At 42.2% G+C, this 25983-nt stretch overlaps 1 long non-coding RNA gene across 1 annotated transcript in view; it reads right to left on the bottom strand.

The window, feature by feature from the left end:
- The window catches only part of LOC126984600 (uncharacterized), a 141439-nt gene that overhangs the window by 46302 nt on the left and 69154 nt on the right, over positions 1–25983 (bottom strand). The window contains exon 3 of the long non-coding RNA XR_007737115.1: positions 6771–6812. This is a non-coding gene — a long non-coding RNA (uncharacterized LOC126984600). The remainder of the gene's footprint in view (positions 1–6770; positions 6813–25983) is intronic.

Raw genomic sequence — 25983 nt, 5'->3', positions numbered from 1 at the left:
AAAACTAAGAAAAAACAAGTAAATCCAATAATGAAAAAAAAAATAGAGAAAAGAAACAACTGCAAAACTTATTATAATCACTCTCACAACACTAATGACGAAGTGATAAAAAAACATAACTCATCAGTCAGAACAAAAAACTTAAAACATGAAAATTAAAAAAAAAATACACAGCAAGCTTCTCATCCGCCGCGGGGCATAAACAAAACCTAATCCAAACCTGTAAACAAGGGTCATTAGCTGTCCTCATTAGCGAGCAGGTAAAAAAAACATCACCCAGGTAACATCCTTCTTCAAGAAATTTGTACCTACCTCTGTTTTTTTTTTTACCTCTGCTGCTGTTTTTTTTCCTCCGCCACTTTATTGGACGTAAAGAAGGAGAAAATGGCAAGAGTTTTTTCCCCCTCTTTCCTTCACACTGCTCCGGGGAAGTGAGGAAGAAAAAAAAAAAAGAAAAAAAAAGAAAAGGAGAAAGAAGAAAAACTTGCTTAACACAAATGAGGGTAATTATATAATGGAGTGTGTGTGTGTATGTGTGTGTGTGTGTGTGTGTGTGTGTGAGTGAACGATGATAGATAGATAGATATAGATATATAAATAGACAGAGAGACAGACAGATAGACAGAGAGAAAAAGTCAATCGATTATATTTAAAAAAAAAACATCTATTTGTCAACCTTGCAAATAAAAACAAAAGAAAAAAATGAAGACAAGAAGACAAATAAATGAAGAATATACAAGAAAACAAACAAGGAAGACAGACCAACAAACACTTACGCCAAGGATGTCACAGAGGAGGGTGAAGAAAAGAAGACAAAAAGAAGAAAAGAAATACGCTAAAACCAACCACTATTACCGGAAGCAAAAATCACTAAGGGAAGACAAGACAAAAATAGACCAAAGAAAAGGAAAGATAAGGGAAGAGTTGCAAGAGGGAGGAAAGTGAAGGAAGGAGAGAAGGAGGGAAACTAAGAAGAAAGTAGGAAAAGAAGAAAGAATGGAGGGGAGGAAAGAATGGAGGAAGGAGTGGGGATGGAAAGAATGGAAGGAAGAAGGAAGTAGGGAAAGAAGAAGGCATGGGAATAAGTAACTAAGCAGAAAGGAAAATAGGAAGGAAGAAGGGGGCAAGGAAAAAAAGGGATGGAAGGAAGAAAAGAAAGAACGGAGGAAAGGAAGAAAAAGAAGAAAGAAAAAAAGGAAAGTTGGAAGGTAAGACGGAAGGAAAGACGGAAGGAAGGAGGAACGATAGGAATTGAAAAGAAAGAAAGGAAGGAAAGAAGGAAGGAAGGAAGGAAGGCAGGCAGGGGGGGGGGGCGGTCTCGTCGTAAGAGCTCCGTGTATCACGTGGAGGGAGACTGTTGCGTTTTACGGGTATTTCCAAAGTTGAGCTATTTAATTACATCTTAGTCTGGAGGATCTTTTCCGCGGAGAGAGTTTAGCATTTTTGAAATTCAAGGAACAATTAAGAAAGAAAATTAAGCTTACTAAAATTGTTGAAGAGAAAACTTGCAAGGAACTATGTCCATTACTGTTATTATATCGCGAAGTTGCTGAGTGTAATTTTCCCAAATTACCTCTATAATATCATTAAATTTTAAACTAAGTTACCTTGCGCAAAATTTCCTCATCGAAAAACTTCTTTACAACATGGCTCGCTCATTACGCCGGCCGGGAAGGGCCTAACTTGTCCATAATTCCCCGGTGAGGCCAACTAAATATCGGGGCTACCTGGCCAGCGCGGCGCGGGGCGGGGTGGGGCGGGGCAAACTCCCTTCCCCCTCACACACCTTCACCCCACCCCATCAACCCACCAGCACGCCCCATACAGACAACACGCCGACACCACTGTCTGATCCCGCCACCAACACACCAACACACCCTCACACACCGATGCTGCTTTTCCCTTTTCCTTTACCCGAACTCCTGTCATCACCCTCACAACAGCAAGAGACAGGATCAATCATCCCGCCACACACCAACACACCCTCACACCACCGCCACTTCTCTCTGTCTCTTTACTCATACTCCTATCCCTCCACCCTTACCCCTCTCCCTTTACTTATACTTCCTTTATCCTTACAGCATCAAAGAACAGTATCAGTCACCCGGCGACACACCATTACACACTCAAAAATCACCTCAACATTTCCTTTAGACCAGAACATCACACTACCTCCTCGACGCCCATCTCTAACACACCTGAGCTTTCACTTGTCCATCCCTTAACAAACATAACACACCGAGAATGTTCATAAGTCTTCTCCAACATTCCCCAACGCACTTCATGATCCTTCACCATCCACAACACACCCCATCGCACCTTCATGCCCCCTCCTACACTTTCGCCCCTTCACGTGCCATCACAGCCTCCCCCTTCCCCACCCCGTCACCCGGCCAACGCAGAGTACCGTACCTCCATACATGACTCTGATAACCTTTCTAATCTTATCACGTCCACCTTATCTCTGGCGTAACAATATCCTGCGATCGTTCTTATCACTATATCTGAGCCTTGTCACCCTATACACAAACACATACACACATACACATACACACATATACACATACATAAACACACGTTCATTGTTTTCTTTTCATTTTCTTCATCTTTATTCACTCACATACACAGTTAGTAGTTCCGTTTCGTCTTTATGTACGTATTTTCTTTTCTATGTGTGTGTGTAAGTAAATTGTGTGTGTGTGTGTGTGTGTGTGTGTGTGTGTGTGTGTGTGTGTGTGCGTAAGAGCTTTCTATATAAAACCGTACACGTATATAACTCGTCCCTTCGAGAACCTATTATGCAGTCTTGTACAACTACTTCGCTTACTAATTCCCTGCCGCCCTCTTCCCTTGTCATTCTCTCTCTCTCTCTCTCTCTCTCTCTCTCTCTCTCTCTCTCTCTCTCTCTCTCTCTCTCTCTCTCTCTCTCTCTCTCTCTCTCTCCCTTCTGTGGTGACCCTTCCGAATGCCCTGCCCTTAATTTGCTGTGATTAGGTGAAGAAGGGAGCCAGATGCAGCGGGTTGGCGAGGGAGACGTTCCATAACAAATCACTGTTACGAATGTGATTGCTCCTGCTGCTGCTGCTACTACTACTACTACTACTACTACTACTACTACTACTACTACTTCTACTACTACTGCTACTACTACTGCTACTACTACTACTACCACTACTACTTATATATCTGGTTTTCTTAGGATATTGCGTTTGACTGAAGGAATACTGTAAGACTAAGAAATATTACTTGTGTCTTAGTATTAACTCTCTCTCTCTCTCTCTCTCTCTCTCTCTCTCTCTCTCTCTCTCTCTCTCTCTCTCTCTCTCTCTCTCTCTCTCTCTCTCTCAACACAACACGAGAGAGAGAGAGAGAGAGAGAGAGAGAGAGAGAGAGAGAGAGAGAGAGAGAGAGAGAGAGAGAGAGAGAGAGAGAGAGAGATACACACTATATCAATACCATTAAACATTCATCCACCAACCAACACATCACCCAGTTACCTTCACCCAATACCACCACCACCCCCACACCCACCCCTCTACTCCCCCATCATTTTCCCATTCCCCCCTGTGGCACACGACCCCCCTGACTACCTAACCCTCTCCCCATCTCCTCCCCGCCCTCCCTGGCACACGCAGCTCCTCCCTCATCTATATCTAAGACGCCTGAAGACCCACAAGCGTGTTCACCGTGTATTTTGTCCGACACTCTTATCGCGGCAGGACACAAGGGCGCCACGGGTTTTATTTTTGTCCCCCCCCTCGCCTCGTTCATTTTTGCGCCCACGGCAGATATTTTCTATACCTGTGCCGGCATTAACCCCGCCTCTGTGTCCGCCGGTGACTCCCCGAAGCTGTTCCGCGCCGCACAAAACTCCGCCGCTCAATTCCCTGGGTTCATTCGTCGCCGTCTCCACTCCGGGTTTGAACTTTTGTCTTCTTTTTTTCTTGACATTTTTATTTTTAGTTTATATATATATATATATATATATATATATATATATATATATATATATATATATATATATATATATATATATATATATATATAATGAAATAGAAAAAAAGCTGTTATTCTGTTCATTCGTCGCCGTCTTTACTCCAGGTTTGAACTTTTGTCATTTTTCTCAGCACTTTTTTTCGTTATTTATTTACATACAGAATATAATGGAAAATGGTTTGTGATGGTGAGTGAACTATAAGGAATGACGCAAACCAGAACTTTTTTCTATCTTATTAATTTTCTATTAGTTTTTTTTATATATTTTTAATAAAAAAAGTGTCATTACTCGTCTCCATTCCAAGCTTATTTTTTTTCTTAACACTTTTTTAATATTTTTCTTATATATAGAATAAAAGAAAAATATAGCTACGTCATTCGCCGTCTCCACCCTAAGTTTCAACATTTTTCTTAACATTTTTTATACATATATTTTTTCCATATAGAATAAAATAAAATATTGTGATGATGATTAAACTTCGAGGAATGCCGCAAGTAAACCTCACAAGCTCTCACTCACCTCGATTTTATTCATATTTTCTTTACAAGTTAAATATCGAATCTTACTTCAGTGCGTGAGTTTCTTGAAAAGCAGAATCTACTTTCCTCAAAATCTGACACATTTCTTCATTTTCTGTACTACAAAATATGACAAAATGAATATATAGTTCAATAGGTGTACTTGAGGTAACGCAATAGTCCCCCTTTCCACCCCCTTATACCTCATCTTCGCTTTGCATATAACAACAGACCGATATATAAGCAGGTAAGACAATGTATGAGGAGCAAACAGGTAAACAATGAGAGTATCACACTTTAAACTTAACCTAATTTTCTCACATGAGCAAATTTAGACGAGTAAACATTAGATTACTTATATAACCAATCTATAGTCAGTTAAAAAGAATTGGGTTATAGCTGATTTTTTTTTTGTATTTGCCATTATAACTGAATCAAAGAAAAGGTAGGAAGTCTTTGAGAGCATTCACACACGCACACGCACACGAACACACACACACACACACACACACACACACACACACACACACAAACTACGACCCCCAAACATACATTACCCCTCCTCTCACACACAAAAACACATATGGTAAAGATAACCAGCCAAGATAAAACAAAGATAACAAAGTACAAAGAAAGAGGAAAGAGAAAAGAAAAAACGGACAGGTAGAATCAGCAAGCCCCTACACACACACACACACACACACACACACACACACACACACACACACACACACCTTACATTCCTATCCCACCACCACCACCACCACACCCTCCCCCGCACATCACTCTTCCCCTAACGAGCCAACTACAAGTATTACCTGTTTTTAAGGGAAGGAGCGGCGCCCCCCTCCCTTCGCCGACTTTATGTGGCTAGTAGGCGTGAACGAACGACATGCCGCGATGGGAGGGGTGAGAGAGAGAGAGAGAGAGAGAGAGAGAGAGAGAGAGAAGAAAGATAAAGATAGGAAAAGAAAGAGAAACGAAAAAAACGAAAGAAAGAGAAAATAACCAGGTACAAGTATAAAAAGGTAAATAAAAGGCTCAAAAATAAAAGGGAGGAATAGAAGAATAGACAGGCAGGAAGGAAGGAAGGAGGAAGGAAGGAGAGGAGGAAGAGAAGGAGAGAAAAGAAAAGGACGCAAAGGAATCAGAATGTGAAGGAGCCCATAAAAGAATGAAGAATGGCAGGAATCAGGAAATATGAAGAAAAAAACAACAATTACAAGAATATGGAAAGAAGGGGAAGGAGAAAGAGAAGTAGGATGTTAATAAAAGGTGTAGAAAGAGCAAAAGGTCAAGAAAAAGTAGGAGGAGAAGAAGGAAGAGGAGGAGAAGAGATTAATCATGTAGGAAGAGAATGGAATGGGAGGAGAATGTAGGGAGAGGAGGAGGAGGAGGGGAATGTTGAGAGAGGAGGAGGAGGAGGAGGAGGGATTCATCATAGGGAGGCGTTTAAGTCAGTTTGCCCTCACGGTCCTCAGCCCCCACACCTCCTACTTACATTACTAACACTCTTGTTGTCACTGATAATAACCTGCCCTCCCTCCTGGCCTTCCTTCCCTCCTCTTCTCTCTCCCTCTCTCCCTCCCTTACACCCCTTGTCTCTTCCTCCTTCCCTCCTTACTGTACTGTCTTCTCATTTTCCCTCTCTCCCTCTCCTTCCCTCCTCTTCTCTCTCCCTTACTCCTTGTCTCTTCCTCCACACCTTAACTGTACTCTCTTCTCACTTTCCTTCTCTCTCTTACCTTGCTGCCATCCCTCTTTCTCTATCTCTGCTTCTCTCTCATCTACTTTTCTTCATTATTCTTTTCTTTCGCCTCTCCTTTCCTTTTCTTTCCTCCTCTTCCTCCTCCTCATGTCTTTTGTTCCATTCTTCTTTCCTCTTCCTTCCCCTCCACGTTCTACCATTTTCTTTCTCTACTCTCTCCATATCACGTTTATATTCCTCCCTTTTCCTCATAATTACCTCACTTTCTTATTGTTATTCATCTAGGTTATTTATGTAAGTAATTCGGGTGGCATAATTTTAGATCACATTAATTCTTTTCCTTTTTTCTCATCGCCACAAGCTTCCTCAAAACAGCAAACCAACAATCACGGAACAAACTTACCTCGAGTCACACACGATAAGAACTGTCGACAAACGCGGGAGCTTCAGAATGAGGAAAAAGTTGAGAGCGCACAGAAAGAATCAAACTACAACAATATGGGTTAGAGGAATTATACCGGATAACTACTTTGAGGAATATACTTACCCATTTCGACGAGCTGCCTGGCTGGCGTAGTCTTGAGAGTGGCTGAAAAGAACGAAATAGAATATGAAAGAAATGAATGATAAATGATATAAAGATGTAAAAAATTGAAGGAAAACAGAAAATATTGATATTGATATTGATATTGATATCTTTATTGGCCTTTTAAAGTATAATTATATATAATACATATATATATCCATATTACAGTATGAAAAATGAAGAGAAAGAAAAAAAACAGGAAAGATAAATATATAATGATGAGGTAAACAGATGGAGGAAAAACTGAAAAGAAAGCAAAAGAAAATAATATGACAAAAAATTAAGGTGATTGATGTAGATGCAAGAAACTCTGAAATGAAAAACAAAAGAACAAACAAGGATAAATAAAGCTAAGATATGTAGATGCGAGAAGATCTGAGAGGAAACAACAGATAATATGAGGAAACTAAATGACATAAATGCAAAAATATAAGAAAATATAAAATGACAGATGACGATTGAAGAAAAATTCAACAAAAAACAAAATGACATAGATGATGATAGACGAAAAAAAGACAAATGCAAAAAAAATGAAAACACAATATGAGAGATGACGAATGAAGAAAAAAACGACAAAAAATGACGTAGACGGTAGACGAATATATATATATATATATATATATATATATATATATATATATATATATATATATATATATATATATATATATATATATATATATATATATATATATAAATGACAGGTGAATATAAAAAAAAACTAAAAAAAAGAAAAAAGAAAAACTTATAGCAACACAAATTCAAAAACACAAATAACTAAGAAAACAGAACAAGAAAAAACAAAACAACTTAATCTTTAGAGCAACACAAATTAGAAAAAAAACTGGAAAAAGAAAAAGAAAAACTATCCGCAACACAAACGAAAAACGAAAAAAAAAAAAGCTCATCTGATCATCTTCATTTCGGATTAGCGTTCCTTTCCGTGTCTTACTCACGTACACATTTCTAAAGGCAGCGTCATATTTCACAAGGTGTACGAAGGTTATGTATCTATGTTTACCCGAGTAAACTTTTTTATGCACGGGTTCACAGGTGCTTCGTGAATAGTGGAACGTAATTAAACATTTTTATGGCTCTTAAACGTCATATACAGCAGGTGATATAAATATGGTGGACCCTAGCGTGAAAGGTGAGGTCGTTGGTGGTAGAAGTAGAAGCAGTTGTAGTAGTAGTAGTAGTAGTAGTAGCAGTAGTAATAGTAGTAGTAGCTGTAGTAGTAGTAGCAACGTTTTTCTTCCTCCTCACATGTCCAAACCATCTCCAGCAAAAGTAAAAATGGAAAAGAAAATGCAAAGAAATATTAAGAAAAGAAGGAAAGGAGAGGGAAGGGAAGGGAAGGGAAGGGAAGGGAAGGAAAGGGTAGAGATGGGAAAGGAAGGGAAGGGTAGAGACCAGAAGGGAAGGGAAGGGAAGGGAAGGGATAATGATAATAATAATAATAAAAATAATAATAATTAAGATGATGATAATAATAATAATAATAATAATAATAATAATAATAATAATAATAATAATAATAATAATAATAATAATAATTTACACTTCAGACTATACATCTTACCAATACCGCATATTTCCCTTTACAACCTCACTTTTTTGTATTATTTTTCTTATTTCAGTACTCTCTCTCTCTCTCTTACAAAGCTCTACATCCTTCTCATCAAATTTCCTTCCTTTCCTTTCCTCTCCTCTTTCCCCCTTTCTCCTTTGCCTCCACAACCACCACCACCTCCTCCTCCTCCTCCTCCTTTTTCCTTCTCTCCCGCTTCCTCTCTTTTTCCCCTTTTCTTTCTCCCCTTCCGATCGGGGAGAGATAGATTATGTAGATGTGTACCAACCATTTCTATAATGCTCTGAGTTTCTCCCTCCCATGAAAGTTTTTACATTTGCATGCGCTTGTGAGTCCAATACAAAAGTTTGGATGTTTTCAAAGGTAAATAGTTGCTATTTACTTCTCAAGAGAATGAATAATAGAAGGGACCTGCGTGTTCTGAGGCGGCCCAGCTACGGGGTAAGGGGTAAGGGGAGGTAAGGGAAAGGAGGAGGAAAAGGAGAGGAAGGAAGGGGAGGGAAATGAGGAGGAAAGAACGGGGGGAGGGGAAGGGAAAGGGAAACAAGGAAAGGGAAGAGAAGCCAGAAGTGACCTTATACGGGAAAACGGGAGAAAGAGAAAGGGATAGGAAAGAGAGGGAATAAGGTATGAGAAAAGACTATTGGAAGAGGTTAGGAAAAGAGGAAAGGAGAGGAAAGAGGAAAGAGTTGAGAGGAAAAGGAAAAGGATTAGAAGGAAAGGGAAATTGTAGTAAACGGTGATAAGGATAAATAGAGAGATAGACAGATACATAGACAGAGAAAAGTCATGGTGAATATGGAAAGGGAAGGATAGTGGGCATAAACACACACACACACACACACACACACACACACACACACACACACACACACACACACACACACACACACACCTCCACTTCTGCCTTTATTATATTTAGACAAGGACAAACTAACTCAACAAGGGCATCACATTATATTAAACGTCCTGTATATGTGCGTCTTAAATTCAAACGCGCACACACACACACACACACACACACACACACACACACACACACACACACACACACACGCACGTTCTGTCAGCTCTAAGTGATATATAATATTCGTCTCCCATCAGAAGGTACGCGCCGATGCAAGATATTTCAGTAATTGTGAAGCTCCAATCGTGTTAATATTATACAGAGGAGGGGCGGGGGGGGGAGAGAGAGAGAGAGAGAGAGAGAGAGTATATATCTATCTGCACTTCGGACACACACACACACACACACACACACACACGTGGGGGAGAGATCAACGAGATGATAAACATTATACTGAATAATTACATTAGTATAGAATTACTCACACACACACTCGCCCCGTTGTGTTGCGTTGTGTTGAGCAGCGATGAAACGTGCCTTACTGCTTCTACTACTACTACTACTACTACTACTACTACTACTTCTACTACTACTACTACTACTACTACTACTACTACTACTACTACTGCTTTCCTCTATTCCCTTATATTTACTTCCAACCCTTCTATGAATCTATCCACCTATCATATTTTATACCCTCCCTTTCTTCCTTTATCAGCCTCTCTACGCATCCTTTTGTTCATCTCCTTTCCTCTATACTCACCCATTTACTTATCACCCACCTCCTTCTCCTCCTCTTCTCCCTTTCTGTATTTCCATTCTACCTTTCTTCCCTTCTACCAATCTATCCACTAACATAATTTCCCCTCCCTCTTTCCCTCCTTCTCTGTACCCATTCATTTGTTCCACTCCTTTCTTCTGTCCCCATATACTCATTTCTAACGTAACCTCATCCTTCCGTGTTCTTCCTGACTCTTCATCATCGCTCTTTTCTCTTCTATCTATCAGTCTATCCACCAACATCACTTCCCCCTTTCTCTCCCATCCATCCCTCTCTCCCTCCATTCCTCGCAGCGGGCCGGACAAGGCAGGCAGTTTAGCAAGGGGTGTTCGAGGTATCATCACAAATGCGATTAGCCTGATTAGAAATTTTCTCTCGCCGCTTAGGGATTTACATAAATAAGTTGTCAGCTCTTGATATGAGGCTGCAGCTTTGTCGACCCGCTCGCTGCGCCCCGTAAAAGTGACCGGGAACAAAATTAATTCACACTTCAAAACGGCTAAGTTGACCCTCCTCATCCTCTCCCTCCTCTGGGCTCGTGTCTCTCTCTGTCTGTCTGCTTGTCTGTCTGTCTCTGTCTCTCTCAGCCTTACTGTTTCCTCCCCCTCCTCCTCTTGGCTCGTGTCTCTGTCTGTCTGTCTGCCTCTCTGTATCTCTATCTCTCTCAGCCTCACTACTGCATCCTCCTCCTCCTCCTCCTCCGCCTCCTCCTCAGCCCATTCCGACTCCCTGTATTTCGCCATTCCTACCTCCCTCCCCCCCCCCCCTCATTTTTCTGTTACTCTTGTTTGTTTGTGTGTTCATTAGTTTGTCTGTTTTTCTGTTTCAACATCTTTTGCTCAATGTATTCTCTTTTTATAATGACCATCTTTCTTTTCTTTGTAGCAACTTGTATTAATAAGATATGTTAATGGTGTGTGTGTGTGTGTGTGTGTGTGTGTGTGTGTGTGTGTGTGTGTGTGTGTGTGTGTGTGTGTGTGTGTGTGTGTGTGTGTGTGTGTGTGTGTGTGTGTGTGTGTGTGTGTGTGTGTGTGTGTGTGTGTGTGTGTGTGTGTGTGTGTGTGTGTGTCGTATCACCTTTTCATATTTCAACTAAAGTACAGAAACAACTATGAAGCTTATCATTAAAACGCCGTGATGTGGGAATGCCGGTGGTGGTGGCGGTGGTGGTGGTGGTGGCAGTGATGGTTATGGTAATGGTTGTATAATGGTTATGGTGGAGACGAGAGCGAGAGCGAGAGATAGTGTGAGAGAGAGACATACACACAACTCCACCGACCATATACTCTCTCTCTCTCTCTCTCTCTCTCATTTTATTTTATCTATCTTTTCTCTTTTTTTTCACTCTAGAAAGCAAAAGAGAACAACTATGTGTGTAAATGATCGTGTAGGGAATGAATGACTTTTGAACACACACACACACACACACACACACACACACACACACGGCAACAACAACAAACTCTACTACTTCTGCTACTACTACTATTACTACTACTACTACTACTACTACTACTACTACTACTACTACTACTACCACTATTACTATTACTACTACTACTACTACTACTACTACTACAATACCTACTACTACTGCTACTACTATTCCCGACCCAGATATGATTCCCTTAGGCATATGTTTAAGACAGTCTACGCCAAATAAATCAATAAATCATTTTCTTGTCATTATAAGAGAAGAATAAGAAAAAGAGGAGGAGGAGGAGGAGGAGGAGGAGGAGGAGGAGGAGGAGGAGGAGAAGGCTAAAGAAAACAATGATACGACAAATTAAAGACCCTAGGACCCACACACACACACACACACACACACACACACACACACACACACACTCCTTCCCCCACTTTCATTTATGTTAGGCCTACCATACTGAAAGCTGGTTAATTAGTGTGTGTGTGTGTGTGTGTGTGTGTGTGTGTGTTATAGACCCAAAACAAACAAAGACGCGCAAAAAAAGCTATTAACAAAACCCAAACAATCAAACCTCAAAATCAATCCTAAAATAATTAAAACAGAACAGGACATCGAAAAGAGTAACACCTGGCAATTACGAACAGGTGTCTCGTGTTCACCTGTCAACCTGGCGCACCGGAGGACAGGCCAAGACGCTGGGACGCCTCAGACCATTAAATATAGAGCTAACAAGGAGCATTGCCGCTGACCGCACGGTGCTCAACGGACGTCACATGGAGAGAAATGTAAAGCGCTTCGATTCTCCTCACTATGACTCAAACAAAAGAGGATTCAACACTTTTAAGAGAGAAAATCAACGAACATATTATAAACTTCATGACCATAATCTTGAGACGAACTTGAGACTTTACAACCAAAGAGAAATATAAACAGCTTCGATTCTCTTCACTCTAAATGACGGAGACTAAACAGGATTCAACACTTTTAAGAGAGAAAATCAACGAACATAATTATCATAAACTTCATGACCATAATCTTGAGACGAACTTGAGATTTTAAAGCCAAAGAGAAATATAAACAGCTTCGATTATCTTCACTTTAAATGACTCAAACTTAACAGGACTCAACATGCTTACGAAAGAACATTGACCAGTATATATAAAACAGCATAACCATATTCTTGAGACAAACTTGGGCCTTTAAAACTAATAACGAAAAAAAAAGAAAAAAAGAAGATGGCACAGATACTTGGATTGCAGTCTAAAAACATTCTGAACCTTTACATAAATTTTTAGCAATACGTAAATACGAATACAATAAAATAACAGTCATTTACCTGTCCTTAGAGTCATGTCCCAGTATCCCAATCGTCACTATTTAAAGCAGAGAGATAGAGAGAGGAGTAGATAGACAGATAGATAAACAACGATGCCATTCTATAGTCCCAATCGTGTATATATAAGGGCGAGAAAGACATAGAACGAAAGAGAGAGAGAGAGAGAGAGAGAGAGAGAGAGAGAGAGAGAGAGAGAGAGAGAGAGAGAGAGAGAGAGAGAGAGAGAGAGAGAGAGAGAGAGAGAGAGAGAGAGAGAGAGAGAGAGACGAAGGTGGGAAGAATAAAACAAAACAAAATCGTGAATTATAAGAGAAAAAAAAAAAGATAGACATGCATAGCGAGATAGGGATAGGAACAGCGAACGATGGATAGACAGATACAGGGAGAGAGAGAGGAAGATCGAGTAAAAGAAATGAAGGTGGGAAGGATCACACCAAAATGAAAAAATATTGCAGGTGGAGGCAGGTGGGTCTCGTGTCTTTGTTCTTAGCGGCTCAACATAAACTCCTTCTGCATCAGTCATGGCGGGGCAGCCGACTAGGAAATATTTTTTTTTGCGACTCGCCAATAGTTTTTTTTCTCGTCTCTTTTCTGTTTCGTATTCCAGCAGACCGAGGCGACAGAACTTGAGGTCACTTTTCTCCTCTCTCTCCTTCCTTCCTATTCCTCTTCTTCTTATTGTTGTTGTTCTTTTGTTTCCTGTTCTTCTTCTTCGTCGTCTTCTTCTTCTTACTCTTATCCCTCGTCTTGTTTCTTCTTTCTCTTTTTTTTTCCGTTCTGTGCCTCGATTTCAACTGCTTCTTCTTTTCTTCTTCTTTTTCTTGTTATTCTCCTTTTCCTTTTTCTATATTGATTTCAACTTCCCATCCCTCTTCTCCTGTCTTCCTCCTCGTTCTTCTTCTTTCCGTCCTTCACTTCTCTTTCATACTTTTGTTTTCTCCTCCTTTTCTTCTTCTCCGTTCTCTTCCAAATACTTGCCTTCCTGCACTTCCCTGTTTAGCAGATTTACTTTCCTTTCCCTCCTCTGCATTCATTTCCTTCCACTATTCTTCCCATTTTCTTCACCCGCATCAGTTCTCGTTTTCTTCACTTCTCTTTCTTCCTCTCTCTTTCATCCGTTTTCTTTCTTCCTCAAGCCTACCGTTCTTCACCCCTTTCCTTCTCTTCTCTTCACCTTCCGTACTGATTCTCTTCTTCATCTTTATTGTCATCATCTTGCTTTGCTTCTATCCCCCTCTCCTCTTCCTCCTCCTCCTCCTTCTCCTCTTCCTCTTCCTCCTCCTCTCGTCGGCGCATGCGGGAGTGGTAGGGAGGAAAGAGGATCCGAGGTGCCTTTCGAGTTAACAAGAAGATCAAGGAAGCAACCAAACAGTCAAGGATAATACGTGTGCTCCTAAAGTTGGCGGCGGAAGAGAGGAAGAGGAGGAGGAGGAGGAGGAAAACGGAGAGAGGAGACAAGTGAAGAGCGAGAGAAAGCACAGAGAGAGAAAAGAGAGAGGTACGGAGTTGTGTTGCGCCTGGCTCGCTTGGGTTTTCTTGCGAGGCCCCACCACCACCACCGCCACCACCTCCGGCATAGTTCCCCCTCAAGCCAGGAGACAAAATGCGGTAGGATCAACACAGACGCGCCTCATGAATGCAAGAGTCAGGCAACACATAATGAATACCGTCGGCACGAATTAAAAGTCTCCGTCGAAAGAGATAGAGCGAGCAAGGAGGCGAGTGAGCGAGCGAGAGTGAGTGAGTGAGTGTATGAGTGACTTGTGGGGTGCGTGTGTGTGTATTGGTGGGTTAGGGAGAAAGGATATATATATATATATATATATATATATATATATATATATATATATATATATATATATATATATATATATAGAGAGAGAGAGAGAGAGAGAGAGAGAGAGAGAGAGAGAGAGAGAGAGAGAGAGAGAGAGAGAGAGAGAGAGAGAGAGAGAGAGAGAGAGAGAGAGAGAGAGAGAGAGAGAGAGAAAGGAAGGAAGGGGAGAGAGATGCAGTAACCATAAAGACATGCGGCAAGATCTAAACACACACACACACACACACACACACACACACACACACACACACACACACACACACACACACACACACACAGAGACAAGCAGGCAGCGGAGTACAAATAAATGTCACTATAATATTCCGTCAACTTTTATTTTCATATAATTCCGAGGGGCATCCAGCCTTGTGCTACTCGTGAATTCCGGAAAATTACATCCTGTCAGCGATGTCACAATCCTGACTGTACATTAAATAAGTGAAAAGGAAATCTGTGAGAGGTAATGCCAAGAAGTGGAGGAGGCAAGAGCGAGAGGGAGAGGGAGAGAGAGCAAGATAGATAGATATAACAGAGAGAGAGAGAGAGAGAGAGAGAGAGAGAGAGAGAGAGAGAGAGAGAGAGAGAGAGAGAGAGAGAGAGAGAGAGAGAGAGAGAGAGAGAGAGAGAGAGAGAGAGAGAGAGAGAGAGAGAGAGAGAGAGAGAGAGAGAGAGAGAGAGAGAGAGAGAGAGAGAGAGAGAGAGTAGTACGGAATATAAGAACGTAAATTGTCATTTCACCAAATAAGGAAAAGATACATAAAATAAACGATGGATAAGAGAGAGAGAGAGAGAGAGAGAGAGAGAGAGAGAGAGAGAGAGAGAGAGAGAGAGAGAGAGAGAGAGAGAGAGAGAGAGAGAGAGAGAGAGAGAGAGAGAGAGAGAGAGAGAGAGAGAGAGAGTGTAAGGGGGATGTCGGGGACGGCGCACCGGCTCCTCTTACGCCCTCTATTTTCCAATGCTGTTTGAGTTGACTGTTAATATTGGATGCGATCAACTTGTTGGATCGCGGAGCCAGAACGTCCCACTCAAAGTTTCATGCAACGACTTGCAATACACACCGACATGGCACTCGCAACGCCCTGCCTCCGCCTCTGCCAGCAAGGAAGGGGGCGAGGAGAAAGGTCGCGTAGCAGGGTGACGAAGGGAGGGGGAGTGAAGGGGAGGAAGATAAGTGAAGGGAGGAGGAAGTAGGGGAAAGGGGACGAAAAGTAAGGTCGCGGCGGTGAGAGTAACGAAGGGAAGGGTAGCGAAGGGGAAGGAGATAACTAAAGGGAGGAAAAAATAAGGGATAGGGGGACGAAGGAGGAGGACGGAAGAGGATGAAGGGAGAGAAGATAAATAAAGGAAGGGAGAAGTAGGGGAAAAAGGGGGAAGGAGGGAAGAGAGAAATGAGATCGCAGCGGAAAGGGTGACGAAGGGAAGGGGAGCAAAAGGAAGTGAAGGGGAGGAAGACAAGAAAAGGGAGGGAAAAATAAGGAAAAGGGGGAAGGGAGGTGATGTAGCCTGAGGTATCGAAGCAGTGACATGTGGTGGGTGTGGTGGTGGTGGTGATGGAGGTGATGGCTGTGGTGGTGTGTGACAAAGGCAATAGCAAGGTACAGTGATTGAAGGGTTGATGGCGAGTCACTTGAAGCAAAGGTAAAAATAATAAGCAGGTATGCCCGACGGGATGAAGAGGGAGGGAAGAGCAATGGGAGGATGTGGGAGAGGATGAAGAGAGGGCGGAGGAGGAGGAGGAGGAGGAGGAGGAAAGAGTGTGGTGCAGGTGTGGCGCCTGACAGTATGGTTATGTAATTTTGTGTGGTGATAAAAATGACGGCGTGTGGTTTGTTTAATGGCTGGAAGTGTGAAGGGGGAGAAGGGGGAGGACAGGAAGGAGAGAAGAGGAGGAGGAGAAGAAGAGAGAAGGAAGGAAGGAAGAGATGACACGAAAGGAGAGAAAAGGTGTGAGTAGGAAGAGGATGTGAAGTAAAATAAGTTAGAAAAAGGAAAGAAAATGGTAAGGGAAGGAGAGAAAAGGAAGAGGATGGGATTCGTGCGTGAGGAAGAAGATGAAGAATAAAGAAGGGAGGAAAGTAGAAGAGAGAGCTGACTAAAACGAGGAATAGAAAAAGAGGAGAAAGTCTTACAAAAAAAAAAATATGAAAAAGTCAAGAAGAGGAAGAGGTGGAAGAGGAGGAGTAAGGTAGGTAAAGAAAAATCCAAGAGTAATAAAGGAAAGGAAGAAAAAAGAGGAGGAGAGCAGAACGAGAGAGTGAGAGAGAGAGGATTGCAGGAAAAAGGGGTAACGAAAATGAAAAAAAAAGGTAAGGAAAGGAGAGAAAAGGAAGAAGACGAAGGCAAAGAGTGAGGTAAATAAAGGAGGAACCATGACTCAAATGACGAAGGAGGAGGAGAAGGGGAAGAAAAAGGAGGAGGAAGAGGAGAAGGAGGAGGAGGCATGGTTAGAGGAAGATTGTAGAGGATGTAGTTGTGGGGACATGCTACAATTTACATGAGTGGTCTGTAGTTTTACCTTTACTAGTGGGACAAAAAAGGGGAGTGGAAGGACAGTTGAAGAAGGTGCAAGAAGAGAGGAGGTGAGAGGGAGGAAGGAAGAGTGGGACAAAGCAGTAAAGAAGGTGTCAAAAGAAGAGGAACAAGGGGAAGAAGAGGAAAGAGGGAGGGAGTGCAGTGAAAGGTGTCATAAGAAAAAAAGTGAGAGGGAAGAGGAGTGGGAGAAAGCAGTAAAGGAAGGTGTCGTAAGAAAATAAGTGAGAGGGAGGAAAGAGTGGAACAGCTGAGTGTAGATATGATGGACTGCGAATGGAAAAAAAAAAAAATAATAATAATAATAATAATAATAATAATAATAATAATAATAATGAAATGACGTCGAAACAATAAAGAAGTGATAACGAGTAAGACCTGACATGAATGATAAAATATGAGCGAAAGAAAGGATGAAAAATATTACCCACAACGACATAGATAATAATGATAAATGCACAAATAATTACAGATAGACTATACGATCATTATTCTTGTTTGGTGATTGAGGAGGGGGAGGGGGCGGAAAAGACTGAAATATATATACTTAGAAAATGACTAAGGAGTTGAATTAAGGGAAGGAGATTTCAATATTTACGAGTCTCTTAGTGTTGTAATCGAAACAGTTGCGATGAAGGTATTATTTCCTCTCTCTCTCTCTAGGTCGGTATTATAAGACACTTTCGCTTCTCACATCAGCTATTTCTAAAGGTCAAAGAGGGGGTCAGTCGGGTTCTAATGATTGTCTCTTCAGGTTCACGGTACAGAAGCAGGGTTCCGCTACCACCAGGGTCATGAAAATACTCTTGGAAATGCCCACAACTCCTACGCAAGTCTTGTCAAATAGGTGTCTTTGGACGACGAAATGTTTTATAATACGACCCTAATAACACTGATTCCATTTCTCTTCGATTTAAAAAGAAAACGAAGAAAAGATACACACACATAAAAAAAAACATACATCATACAGACGCACGAAAAGATACGAACCAGATAGATTAGAACAAGAAGACCCCAAACAGAAATAACAGAAAGAAAAAAGAAGAATACCAACATCAGAAGAAACACACATTACAAAATACATACAACACGAGCTGACCTCCTCCCCCCCCAAAAAAAAAAAAAATGAAGACGACAGAAACAAAACAAAACAACATAAAAAACATTAAAAAGAAACAAGAGGAACCAAACCACTAAAAAAAAAAGAGTAACAAGATATAGATTGAGATAGAGAGAGGAACACCAAGAGAAGAAGAAAGGAGGAAACGAAGGAGGTGAAGAAGGAAGAGAAAAATGAGGAGGAGGAAGAGAAAGAATAACAAGACATAGATAGATAAGAAAGAGAAAACACCAAGGTAAGAAAAACGAGCCGAAGAAAAAAAGGAAGTGAAGGAGGAGGAAGAAGAGGGGGAGGAAGAGGAAGAGGAGGAGGACATCAAAAAAGAACAAAACCACAACTTCTCCACACACAAAAAAAATTAACAAGGCATAGAGAGAAGAAGAACGAGCAGACGAAGTAGATGAAGGAAGTGAAGTAGGAGGAGGAGGAGGAAGAAGAGGAGTCGGCCGCGGTGACTTGATAGTGAGTAACCGTCGGGGATGATGACTGTTTGTGGCTAGCGGCGGCGGGGAAGCATCGATCTAGGCGGTTGTTTGTGATTATTTAGCGGTGTTTGTGCTTCGGGCGGGCGGGCGGGCGGCGGGAGGGATACAGCGTTGAGGCCCCGCGGGAGGGAAGACGCGATGTTTTATGAAGGACGACGAGAGGGGAGTGGCGACACCTGGCGACGGATCGGGCAGGTGAGAAGACGTGATGGTGATACTGGTGATGGAAGGGGTAGTAATGGTGGTGGTGATGGCGGTGGTAGTATGGAAGTAGAAGTGGTGATGGAGGTGGTTGTGGTGGTCTTGGTAGTGGTGATGGAGGTGATGGTGATGGTAGGAGTGAGGTATGTACTGGTGATGGTGATGGAAGGGGTAGTAATGGTGGTGGTGATGGTGGTGGTAGTATGGAAGTAGAAGTGGTGATGGAGGTCGTTGTGGTGGTGTTGGTAGTGGTGATGGAGGTGATGGTGATGGTAGGAATAGTAATGGTGATGGGATTAGTACCTAGTCGTGGTGGTATTGGTAGTTATGTGTTTTAAGATACCCTAAACTTAACCTAACCTAACCTAACTAAACAAAACCCCAAACACTTACTATAGGTTTTGACTTAGATAATTCAAATATGCTTCCTTACTAATGAGACTTTCAATATAACAAAGTGAGATCATTCTTTGTTGATGTATACCATAAGGTGCTGGCAATAATGTATTTGAAGCTACCCTAAACTTAACCTAACATAACCTAACAAAACCCCAAATTGATAGTAATGGTGATGGGTTGTGGTGGTACTGGTGACAGAAGTGCAAGTAGTGGTGGTAGAGGTATTAGTGCTGATGGTAGGATGGTGGTAGTGGTTATGACAGTATTGGTGTTGTTGCTAGTAGTGGTAGTGGTGGTGGTGATGGTTTATGCAATGGGTACTGGTCGATTAATACACCCTCGATGAGTATTAAATGATTATATATTACGGATACATAATACTATTCCGATGGCATTAATATAATTTGTTAAACCATACTCGCAAGCATCTGGTACGCTACTGCTGCTGTTGTTGTTATTTTTGTTTAAGTAGTAGAAGTAGAAGTAAAAGTAGTAGTAGTAGTAGTAGTAGTAATAGTAGTAGTAGTAGTAAATAATGTATTAATAATAATAAAACACAACAAAAACATATATAATTAGAATCACAACAAAATGAAAACACACATCACTCACTCACTCACTCACTCTTTCATTCACTCACCCACTCACACAATCACTTCCTCCTTCCCTCACACCCTTCCTCCCTTCCTCACTCACTCGCTCATTCACTCACTCACTCACTCACCCACTCTCTCCTTCCCATCCTCTCTCCTTCGATCCCTTCCTTCCTCCCTCCCTCATCCACTTCCTCCCCATCCCTCCCTCCCTCCCTCCCTCCCTTCCTCACTCACTCACTCACTCACTCATTCACTCACTCGGCAAAGACACCGCTATTAGTTGAGTCGAAAATCATCACCTGCGTAACAGTCTAAATGAACCTGTGATTGAGCGAGTTAATTAGCCGCCAGGTGAGGTAATATCGGGGATCAACAGGTGGAATATTCATAAGGTTAACATCGCAATTAATACCCTGATAAATAGTTTAGATTCACGTGCACAAGATAAATTTAGTTTGCATCCGTAATGAGGTGGATATATACACTCTTGGCGACTTTTTTTCCTTTTTTTTTCCCCCCTCCAACCCCTACCCCCTTGCTCCTCGCCCTCCTCCTCCTCCTCCTCCTCCTGCTCCCCTTACCTTTCCTCTTCCTATTCCAACTGCATTTCTCTTCCTTTTTTCCTCCTTCTCCTTCCTCCTACTTTTTCTTCTTCTCCTTCTTCTCCTCCTGCTCCCCTTCCTCTTCCTCCTCCTCTTCTAGCTGCATGTTTTTTATTCTTTTTTTCCTCGTCCTCCACCCCATACTCTCCTCCTCCTCCTCCTCCTCCTCCTCCTCCTCCTCCTCCTCCTCCTCCTCTTCGTCTTTCCTTTTTTTTTCTTTTTCGTTTCAGTGAATTTCGAGGGAGGGTAATTTTTTTTCTTTATTTATGCATATCTTTTAACCTAATTTATATATATTCATCATTAACTCCTTTCTCGATATATAAATAATCTAAGTGGTTTTATTTTTTGGAATCATTTTTTGTTTTTGTTTCGCCGTAAGTATACGTGTGGCGATGTATTTGGTCATTAACACATTTTTTTTCACTCTACTTAACTTTCGATAAAATAAATATATGTAACTTTTTATTTATGTTCCTTCCTTTTTAGAGATCGATGCCTACGTTGTGGTTTAGGAGTTTATAAGGTTTCGTCCGCTTTTATTTATCTATTTTTTTTCCTTTTACGGTAATTTATTTTCCCCCTAAGTTACCTTGATGCTCCGTCAGTAGATATATCATTTTTTTATTTTCCATTTTCCTTTTCTCTCCACTGTCTCTTTTCACTCACATCCTTTCTTTTATTTCATATCCGGGAGTTTGAGAAGATAAAATAGCACACACACTCACACACACACACACACACACACACACACACACACACAGAATCCCTCCCTCACCACACACCCACACTCACGAACCCACTTTTTCCAATATTGTTTACTGCTTCTTCTTTATCCTCCTCTTCAATAACCTTCCCGCGCACTCTAATACATAAAGATTATTTATATATTTGCTTCATTAAGACACATCACCAGGGAAGCACTGAAGGAGGTCATCTGTTAGAACCACTCATGCCTGACGGAGAGAGAGAGAGAGAGAGAGAGAGAGAGAGAGAGAGAGAGAGAGAGAGAGAGAGAGAGAGAGAGAGAGAGAGAGAGAGAGAGAGAGAGAGAGAGAGAGAGAGAGAGAGAGAGAGAGTAAAAAAACATTTGTGAGCTCAATCTCCAGGTAAATGAATGTCACTGAGGACGCTTTAGCTTGACTCCTTAATTATATCTCAGGTGCGAAGACCACTTAATTTATTTACGTGTCTTTATTTGGTTCTTCTGGATAATGATTGGCTTTTTTTGTTTTGTTTTTGCGTGTGTGTGTGTGTGTGTGTGTGTGTGTGTGTGTGTGTGTGTGTGTGTGTGTGTGTAGCGATGTGTTAGGTGGTGTGCCGGAAAGGTATTGCTCTTGTGTTTGATTCGTTAAGTGTGTGTGTGTGTGTGTGTGTGTGTGTGTGTGTGTGTGTGTGTGTGTGTGTGTGTAAGTATGTAGTGTTTGCTTGTTTGTTTGCTGAGAAAGAGACATACCTTCGTCCTAAGGCCCAATGCATTCAGGCTAAAAATCGGGCAAACAGAGTAATTGGTTTCATCTCAAGGAGTGTAAGCAATAGGAGCGCTGAAGTCATCCTCAAACTTTACTTAGCACTAGTTAGACCTCATCTCGATTATGCAGTTCAGTTCTATTTCCCCTATAACAGAATGGATATCAAGATGTTAGAATCTGTACAGAGGAGGATGACAAAGATGATTCAGGGGGTGAGAAACTTGCCTTAAGAAGACAGGGTGAAACATTTAAATCTACACTCTCTAGAAAGGCGAAGGTTGCGAGGAGACTTGATCGAAGTCTATAAATTGATGAAGGGCTTTAATAAAGGGGATGTCAATAAGATTTTGAGAGTAAAAGAGCCAGGTAGGACGCGTGGCAATGGTTTTAAGTTAGACAAATTCAGATTCAACAAAGACATAGGCAAGAATTGGTTCACCAATAGAGTGGTAGATGAATGGAACAGGCTTGGGAGCCATGTTGTGGGTGCCAATACCATAGATACATTCAAGAAGAGGTTAGATAAAGCCATGGATGGTGAGGTAAGGTGGGGTTGAGAGTACAGGAGCTGCCTTGTATAGGCCAACCGGCCTCTTGCAGACTCCTTACGTTCTTATGTTCTTATACATACATACATACATACATACAGACAGACAGACAGACAGAAAGACAGACATACAGACAGAAAGGCAGACACAGAGACAGAGAGAAACAGCGACCGGGAGAAAAAGAGAAACACACAAACACACAGAAACAGAGACAAAGACAGAGAAAGCAAGGGAGAGGAAGGGAGAGATCGAGAGAGAGCGAAATCGAGAACGAGAGGGAGGTCAAGCTAGGGAGGGAGAGTGGGAGAGAGAGAGGGAGAGAGGTAAGAAAAGAGCCGGGAAATGTGACAGAAGGAAAGGAAGCTCCCTGAGGCACACCATGCATGTTCCTATGGATACGTAATGGCCAGCAAGGAGACTTATTTACCAACGGCCTCGGAGCAAGGAAAATAGACAAACCATGAAGCGTGGCGGAATAACGGCGAGGCGGCGGCCGATGGAAAATTAAGCGGCGTCCTTTCCACGACACAAGAAAGAAACACCGCCACCTACCAAGGGCCGAAAGGTGGTGTTGAGGGTGGTGTTGATGGTGGTGGTGGTGGTGGTGGTGACGGTGGTGGTGATGTTGGACGAAAGGAAATTAATCTACAGATAAGATTTGATTTTATTATTTTTAATGTGTTTCTTTTGGCTGGGTGTGTGGGTGTGGTTTGATGGGTAAGTGCATGGATAGGAGGATAGGTGAGTGCATGGAGGGATAGATGGGTGGATAGGTGGATGAAAGAAATGGTGGATTATATTTCACTTTCATTATGGGTGAGTGTCTGGGTGTGGTTAGATGGGTGAGGACAGGGACAGGTGGATAGGTGAATAGATGGATGAATGAATAGGTGAGTGGAAGAAGAATAGATGTATGGATGGATGAGTCAAGGAATTGGGTGAGCTGTCAACCATAACACAAGTATATACATTTTTAGTTTCATTTTATTCATCTATAAACTTATCTAACTCATACACAATTCACTCTTCCCCTCCTTTATTTAATTCACTCTCCCTTCTTCTATCTCTCTCTCCTACAATCCCTATCTCTATTCCCTTCCCCCTTCCCTACTCTCTCCCTCTCTCACACACTCCCTCTCCTCTATCCTTTCTTCTAACATGCATTCACAACAAACACAAGCCACCACAAACACCACAAACGGAGCAACGTCTGCGCGCCACCAGAGGACGCGCGCCAACGCTCTCCCTGACTTGATGTACCAAAGGCGGAGCGGCGGGTCTGTCGACGCTATACGGAGACTGATCGGCGACGGGCGGGAGGTACGGAGAGACGGAGGGAGGGAACGGAGGGGAAGAGGAGGAAGGAGGGAAGGAGAGGGGCCCCGCATCGGTATTCCTGCCGACTGATGCAGGAAACTACGTTAATATAAATTTTCCCCCGACGGAGTGCATATAATTTTGAAGACGAACGCTCACGAATGGATGAAGAAAAGTTGCCTACTTGATTATAAGTGAGCTTAATGTAGTTGTTGCAGGAAGATGCGAGAGGCGGAGAGACGACGAGAGGAGAGGCTGGAGGGAGAGAGCGGAAGGGAGGAGGAGGAGGAGAAGATGGAGGAGGAGCAAGGAGTCTGGGGGAAGAGTAAAGAAAAGGTATCAGACAAGTTGTGTGAAGAGAGAGAGAGAGAGAGAGAGAGAGAGAGAGAGAGAGAGAGAGAGAGAGAGAGAGAGAGAGAGAGAGAGAGAGAGAGAGAGAGAGAGAGAGAGAGAGAGAGAGAGAGAGAGTAAAGGAGGGAGGAGTAAAAGAACGAAGCATGCAAGAAAGGGAAGAAGAAGAAAGACATGGAGAAAAGAAAAAGATAAAAAAGAAGAGGGAGAAAGGAAGCCAGTGTAGCATCCCTGGTGGCGCCCCGACATCTACGTACTCTACTGAAATATTGGCCAACTCAACCCCCGCTTCCTACCTTTCCCCTCCCTCCTTCCCTTCACCTCACATCTAACCTAACCTCACTTCTCCCTCTCCCTCTCCATTTGAATCACCTACCCCCACTCCTCAATCCCCCACACCCTTCCCCTTTCTCCCTTCCTTTCCTCTCTTCCTTTTCCCTATCTCCTTCTTTTTCTTCCCCTTACACCTAACCTAACTTCACATTCCATCCTTTCCCTCTCCCTCTCTCTCGCTTCCTACCCATCCCAATTACCCTCTTCCTCTCTCTCCAGAACCCCCATCCCTCTCTCCTCTCCCTTTTCCCCAATCCCCCTCCCCTTTTCCTCTACTTCTCACCTCTCATCTACATCCCCACCCCCTCTCCCCAGCCCTCTTCCCCTTTCCTATACCTTTTCTCACCTCCCATCCCCTCTCCCTCTCTCTCCACAACCCCCTTCCCTCTCTCCTCTCTCTCTTCCCCTATCTCCCCCATCTCTTTCCTTCCCCCTACGCCACCTCCCATCCCCTCTCCCCTTCGCTCTCCCTCTCTCCCTCCCGCATATTTCCCTGGCGTCATTCAATATTTAACAGTTTCTAAAGCGCAACAAAAATACAACGGCGGGCCCCGAGGAATTTGCGGCGCGGTCCTCCCAACACAGACACAAGCGCACACAAATTTGTTTATATTTCACACACAAAACTCCGCTGAAGGACACAAGTCTTTGGAGGGTTGGACACTGAGGGGGAGGATGTAAAAGAGGAGGAGGAGGCGGATGGGGTGGAGGAGGAGGAGGAGGAGGAGGAAGTGAAGATGGAAAGAGAGGAAGAATCGTTGAAGGGGTAGGATGTAAAAGAAGAGGAAGACGAAGAGAAGGAGGAGGGGGAGGAGGAGGAAGAGGAGATAAAGAAGGAAGAAAATGAAGAAAAGGTGGGGGATGCAGAAAAAAAGAAAAGGATTGAGAAGCGGTAAATCAAGAAAAAAGGAAAAAAGGAAAAAAACAAAAAAACATACAGAGAAAGTGGAAACAAGAAAGAGAGCAAAGGAAACAAAAAAAAAAAACACACAGAGAAAACAAATAAGAAAGATAGAAAAGAGAAACAAAAGACACACAAACTAGGAAAAAGAAAGACACACAGAGAAAGAAAAGAAACAAGAAAAAGAGCAAAAGAGAAACAAAGGACAAACAAGGAGGAAGAAAACAAAACTAAAAATGTAGGTAAGATAGCAAAAAGAAAGAAAACACAAACAGGACAAAGAATACGAAAGACAGAGGGAAAGAAAGAAACAAGAAAGAAAGCAAAGAGAAACAAAGATACAAAAAAAGAAACAGACAAAAAGAATAACAAGAAACAAAAAATATAGCAAAAAGAGAAACAAAGAAAGACACAAGGAAAATATAGAAACAAGAAAGAAAACGAGCAAAAGAGAAACACAGAATGGAGCGCGACGCATCCCACAAGTCGGGCGATTTTC

Source organism: Eriocheir sinensis, chromosome 5 (genome assembly GCF_024679095.1).
Source record: "Eriocheir sinensis breed Jianghai 21 chromosome 5, ASM2467909v1, whole genome shotgun sequence".
In the NCBI taxonomy this organism is placed as follows: Eukaryota; Metazoa; Arthropoda; class Malacostraca; order Decapoda; family Varunidae; genus Eriocheir; species Eriocheir sinensis.
This window is presented reverse-complemented; position numbering and strand designations above follow the sequence as displayed.